General features: G+C 43.3%; 1 long non-coding RNA gene across 1 annotated transcript; it reads right to left on the bottom strand.

The window, feature by feature from the left end:
- Positions 1–2,049: 2,049 nt before the first annotated feature.
- LOC109260363 (uncharacterized) lies at positions 2,050–5,080 on the bottom strand. Its single transcript, XR_002076962.2, has 3 exons — positions 5,005–5,080; positions 3,457–3,566; positions 2,050–2,490 (listed from the first exon to the last, which is right to left on the bottom strand). It is a non-coding gene; the product is annotated as an uncharacterized LOC109260363 (long non-coding RNA).
- Positions 5,081–6,748: the final 1,668 nt, after the last annotated feature.

The raw sequence follows: 6,748 nt of genomic DNA, 5'->3' as shown, positions 1-6,748 counted from the left end.
TTTAAAAGGATTATTCTGAACTGTCAGACAGTTCGTAGTTGTTTCTTTAGGGTCAGTTATTCAAGTGTTATTAGTTTCCCTTTGTGGTAGTATGTATACATAATTCTCTGTGATTCTTAATTTCTTGCATTGGTATCAGCACAACTGGGTAAGCTATCTCCTCTTCCAGACTTTACAGATTCACTTTGTCAGAGAAAGACCTTCACCAGTCAGCTCAGTTTGGGGTACTGGTAAGTCAGCTGGTAACATCAGTTGGAGAATGCCATCAAAAATATGTGACCACCAATTAACCCATAAGCTGGATCCAGGCATTTGGAGGCTCCACACCTCCTTCTGTCCTTAGAATGTGGGCTCATCTTGCTTTTCCCACTCTCAGAGGCTACTCCATGGACATAGTCTTGAGATAGTGATATGGTGTTGAGAATACCCACATTATGTATGTGACTGAACCCAGTTAAGGCTTCTTTATAAACTTTTGAGATTTTACAGGTAAGTGTAGGGATCTGTCTCACTGACACCCCAAACAAGCCCCATATGTAAGTTCCCTTTGTATATTAAAATTTAACCTACTAACCTGGAGTGGCCTTCCTTTTTCTTCAGTCTCTCTCTATCCTATGTGTCTGGGTGCTGCTTACAAATTACACAAGGGAAGGTCCTTGGAGGGGTTATAAACAACAGCATTCATAAGTGAGAGAGCCTTGTTCTCACAGTCTCTTGTCCCATGCTCTGAGGCCAGGGGGCTGACATTGGCTGGCCTCCACATTTGGGTGGGCTTACCGGCTGGGTTCCAGATGTAATTCCACTGGATGGGCTTCCTGGTATATAACTTATGTCCAAAGGATATGAGAATTGTCATCAAGAAAACACTTAGAGGTATGGGAGGAGGCACACAACAGTGGACTTCAAATACTGGAGCAGGGATTAACTATGCTGTGTGAGTCTCCAGTCTGTAGTCCTAGGACTATTGGATACAAGTTAGAGGAAGGCAGATTTGGACACAGTATAAGCAGCAGGTCACTGCAAGGGGCTGAGTAACTCTATTGGACAGTTGCTTCAGGCAAGAGGTAAGGTGTTGGTGACCAATATGGTTACTTCCAAGTCTCAAATCCTGTGGCTACACTAAGCACTGTGATTGCATTACTTCACTGACACCTGATCAGAGTTGTCCCACCTACTCTTTTGCTTATGGAAGTTTATGGTCTAGCAAAGAAAACAGTTTCCACTTCCTGTGGTTATTTAAATATGTAAGCCATTAGAAAGGGGGTGGTAACACTTGAGGTTTCAAATACATATAAACAGCATAATATTTTTTGTAGAAAATGACATGTGTATTAGTAGACCACAGCCTGGATGATTATACACCCAAATGCTAACAATTGTAATTGATGGGATGATAAGGATTGATTTTTACAAATTAAAAGTTGATAAAAGTATTATTTAAGAGCAGGGAATGGAATACTCTCATTTACATGTATTCCTTGTGCTCACCATGAACACCAAAAGTATTTGGTTCACAAAACAATGAATTCTGTTCTGGACAAGAATGAGACCAGAGATTCAGTGCTGCAGATCATTAGCAGGTATTAGACATCTGAGTTTATGTTCAACAGATGTGATGTGCTTAGAACAATGTGTCCTAGAATGTGCCTCCTTCCCCTTTCCCCCATCCAACCCCAGCCTTGAGTGTCTCCTCCTATCAAGCTGAAAGCACATTCCAGAAAGCAAGAGAGCCCAGTTTAAACATCTCAGCCCTATTCACTTTAGAAGTTCACTTCAGACCCTGTGTTGTCATTTTCTCACCTCCTACATAAGAAGGCTAGTCCACGTTACCTCCTCTCCCAAGGTTCTCATGGGAGAATCATGATTCTAACTCATGGAAAAGCATATAGCATTCTCAACTCAGAATCCACTGGACCCAGACAAAGGAGAGCCTTATCCCTCTGACCAATCTCCCAAAGTGGCTTTCCTTAAACTATTTTGTTTGGCTGTAAAGAGTACCTTTGTTGTACTTTCATTACTTAGAAGACCACCAAGAATGGACCACCGGAGTCTCAACACAATGATTATATTTATTATTTTATCGCTACATTAGAAATGAAAATAAACTGAGAAGGTGCAAATGTATGCCACTTCATGAATATTATGGAACAACAAATACAGCCACTATAGAAAGTTAAAAGTAGTTTAACCTTTGGGGGTGCAAGGACTACACACAGAAATGTCATCAATGGTAAGATTATTAACAGCATCTGCCAACTGGAACGTATGTACCAATGGAAAGTTTAAAAAAAGGGAGCACTGGCTTCCCCTGACTTCTTGGCTAGGGAATATGGATGGGAAGACATCAGAAGATGCCTAAAATCTCTACAAACACATAAGTTTGCAAAAAACAAGCCCCAAACTAAGACACTAAAGCAATGTTGAAATTTTCTGTTGGGAGGAGATCCACATTGTATGATGTTTGAACACACTCTTTCTCTTGTTGGATAGCTAGGGGAAAAAACAAACACAAAAAATCATTAAGAAGGTATATTTTTAGAAGTTCAGTTTTCTTCCAAGAGTTCTTTGCCAAGTTATTGAAGGCTGCCATATCTGCTTTAAATTTAGAAGGCCAAGGCACTAACCACAAATCCCCGTTCAAGTGTGTGTGTATATGTGTATGTGAGTGTGTGTGTTGTGCATGCATGAATGTTAACCACCTGAACATTCATTAGAATTTACATCAACTGTTTTTTTTTCCATTTGAGAGGGAGATTTATGCTGTTGCCATTTTTTCCATAGATTATTCTGAGACTAAAGAAGTGAAGCATTTTCCTCAGGTTTAACTATCACTATGTAATTAGTAAGTTATACCCTTTAGACAATTATGACTAACTGTGAAACTCAAGTAACACTGACATGGCAAAAAATGTCCCTCAATTTTGTGAATATGTTTGGAGTTTCTCTATCAGGCTAAAACTCCCAAGGGCAAACCTGATCCCTTGAGTCTGGGAGCCTTGAGTGCACCCAAGATCTAAACTTGTTCTCTGCCTTATTTTGTCATCAGGTAGAGAAAGCCAACACTGCAGTTTGTGTGGTTTTCTAGGAATGAAATCCTGGCCCAAATGGCTAGATGCAGAAAATGCCTAATAACCATTAAGTGGACAAAACAAAGATTTTTCTAGTACTAAGTCTAACATTCCAAGATTGATTGTAAAGATATTTTTAGTAATTTTCAACAAGAAATTAGTTTTTTATTCCCCCATTACTTCTTGGGTCTATCATGTGAGAACCATTTGTATAATTCAAGTAAGAAGACAACTATTTGGTATTTTTAACTGTTGCATTAAATACAGTGATACTATAATTATTTCTTACTTAGTGGCAAAATTTACTAGAAGAGTTTATTTACTGAGCCTATCAATGTTCACCATTGTTTTTCTCCATTAGAAACCCCCAGCCCCATCCATGACTTACTTTCCTTTGAAGGGAGAGTATTTTTTTTAGTGTTAGTTTTCTTCAGTTTTGACCAAACTTCTCCACTTCAGACAAGTCTGGCTTATTACTCATCTTGACTAAAAGAAAAACTAAAAAAAATTACATTAAAATACACAGAGCTATTGTCATACTAAGGAATCAGAGCCAAAAATTCTCATATTTAATATCAATGTATATTTTACCGGCTGATTTTCAAGACAACAGCACACATCTTAGAAAAGCCATGTTTTTATTAGAATACTCTAAATTACACATCACTGCCCCATTTGTGTTAGGTAGTAAAAGCCATTAAATCAGGATGCAATAGAAACCAAGATCCTCTAAAATCCAGAGTCAAAATGTCTAATTCTTTTCGATTACAGCTGGGGTCAAATGGAGGTGACAGAAGTACCTCCATATAGAGTTAAAAGAAAAATAAGGACTGTGTTTAACCAGCTAATGATTTTGTGACAGGAGATAGCAGTAATTTGAGCAACTTCACTTTGCATTCAATTAATTTTGGGGGGCATTTTTCTTGGGGAGTAGGAATAAGCACACAAAAAGGGTTGGCATAAATTGTACTAGTTTCTTTCCATTTTATCTGCCCAGAGATAGATTAAGGAGTCACAACAAGAGAGGGAGGGGATTTAATCCAGTCATAACTAATTACATGTCTCATAATAACTCCTTATGACACTGGTTTGTAAATGTAGGAAGGCACAGCTGATTAGGATCATACCAAGGCCTTCAGCAGAATGGGGTAAACAAATAGAATTGATTTTTATTTCACCATGTTTTCTCTGCAAAGGGAGAGGTTAGGAGATGAGATGCCCTGTGACCATTCTGGTTTTGTACGGTAAGAGACAACAGGAGACCCCAGCGACCTGAAAATAGAGCTCTCAAGCATGCGCCTGGCCCCACCCTGGTGGGGTAAGGCACGTCTAGTGCCCAGAGTAGAATGGAGAGGCCCCCAAGCAGCAAGAAGTCCTGAATATGCCTCCCTTCCGTCGACGTCACCCTAAAACCCTCCTTTGACAAGTGGTCAGACGCCAATCTCCAGAGGTAGGGAAATAGGGGCTAACAAATCATAAAGGGCTGGGCGCGTGGGGCATTTTGTCAGGAAAAGTTTTCTTACATTTTAAAATAACTATCATCCTTGTCAGGCGCGCAGCCTACCTTTTGGTCACAGGAGGAGAGAGCGCGAAGGGCCAGCCCCAGATGGCCCATTCCAGGGAGCCCCCAAACTCCTCCTCCTCCTCTGGGCTCGGCCTGCAGCCACAGCGGACCCGCCCCTCTCCCCACCTGTGGCCTTGCAGCTATAGCGGTCGCCCCCTCGGGCCTTCCAAGGACCTACCTGGGGAGGACTCGGCAACGCGCAGAAGGCGGCGCCACAGAAAACAAAGGCGCGGACTCGCCAGGAGGCAAAGTTACAAACGCCAGCTCCAACCTGGCCCCTCCAGTTACCGAAAGACCGACACCCCCGCCGCGCAGCTGCTGCACCCTCCTGTCCCTATAGTCTTCTGGCTCCGGGGGGCCACACGTCCTCACCTAAAGGCTTGAAAACCGGTGAAAGACCTACAGCTAGACCAACGCCTCTCCGCACTCAGTATGAGGTTAATGTTCCCGCGCGGAACCCTGAAATTATAAATCACGGAGCAGACCCCGCCCCAGACCTTTCTGATTGGCTGGGAGGTCCCAGGCCCGCCTCTTCGCCCTTCCCCCCACTTTCTTCTTTCAGTAAAGTGGCTGTCCCTCACTGTCTCCTCTACTCTGAACCTCGGCCCTGCAACAGTGTCTTGGTGACGTTATACCCAAGCTGCCTCGCCAGACCCCGTCCAGGCCTTCTCCGATTCCGTGAGGAATAGCCTGCCTGCCTCTTCCGCCTCTCCTTCTATGTTCGTGCTGAAGATTTCACTTTCCTTTATTCCAAGTTTATTCACCCCTCCAAGATAATTGGGGCTGTTATGCCCAGAATTCGTGATCCCCAAAGACCACCAGGGAGCCGAGTCCGATGCAAAAGCAAAAGAACCTTTATTCGAGCTAGCTCGAGCTCAATCCCCTACCTGCACCGACACAGCGGTGAGATACCAGGGAGAGAGAGCGAGTTTCAAAAGCACAAAGGTTTTATAGGAGTCTAGGGGCAGTTGGTGAGGTAATGGCTGTGGCCTCAGCCGATTGGCTGGGGAAGGGTCGTGGCCTCGGCCGATTGGCTGGGGAAGGGTCGGAGTCCTGTTACGCAGGTCTCTGGGCGTGTTTTGATCAGAAAGTTTGAACGGGTGAGCGGGAGGTTACTCAAGGGGAGGAGGCGCAGTCTGAGGTTTCTGTGATTTTCCCGGAAAAGGGGTCATGTCGGGGACATAGTCACTCAAGGTGGAGAACACAGAACAAGATGGAGTCGGCCGGCATAGGCCCGCCCTTTCAGGGGCCTCTATAGTAAGCAGACACTTATTGTCCAGTTGGCTTTCAACGTCTGGAACTGGGAGATCCAAGCTGAAGGAGCTGTAATTAGGCTCTCTGGGCTTTATATAGCCAGCCATAAAGCCTAAGTACACTGTGATAACCAAACAATGGTTTGGAAGCAATGCTCAGTTGTGTCTGTTCTAATCCTTGTCTAGGCCTTGGAGGAGGGGCGCTCATTGAGAGGGTGGGCAGTTCAGAGTCATTCACCCCCATAGCTGGACATTTCTGTGACAGAGGTGCTCTCCTATGTAAAAGTCACATTTTCAGTTTTTTCAGCCACTGAACATGGTAGTAATCAGTTTAGGGTAATCACAGGAGAATCCAACTGAGGCTATTCATCTTTGTCTCCCCAATCCATAGCACTCTCTTGGCCCAACAGGAGACACTAGATAAATAATGGTCTAGAGATTGCAGTAATACAGCCATGATAGAGCAGAAATTTTGTACAGCAGCACCACCCAGTGTCCATGATGGGGGATAAAAGTGAGAATCCAGTATTAATTTAAAGGACTAACTGTTCAAAGTCATTTTCTTGAAACTCCTCCAGAATCTTAGAGCATTAAGGTAATATGGAGATAGGACTATGTCATTAGCTTGCATCCCATATTTTCCATATGACTCATGTGTGGCGGTAGAGATCTACATGGATCAGCACCCACTTTCTCCACAAGGATTTTTCAAGCCCTCCCCACCTCTCTCCATTCGTTTTGTTTTCTATGCTTTTGTAGGACTTCATGTTAGTTTGAGAGTTTTGTAGCACTTCATATTAATTTGAGAGATTTGTATGTTTGCTGGAGAAATCTTTAAAGGAGAAAGCCATCCTCATTCAACA

This window comes from Panthera pardus, unplaced genomic scaffold (assembly GCF_024362965.1).
Source record: "Panthera pardus isolate Hobbes unplaced genomic scaffold, ASM2436296v1 HiC_scaffold_27, whole genome shotgun sequence".
NCBI lineage: Eukaryota > Metazoa > Chordata > Mammalia > Carnivora > Felidae > Panthera > Panthera pardus.
Note: the sequence above shows the minus strand (reverse complement) of the source record. Positions and strands in the feature narration are given on the sequence as shown.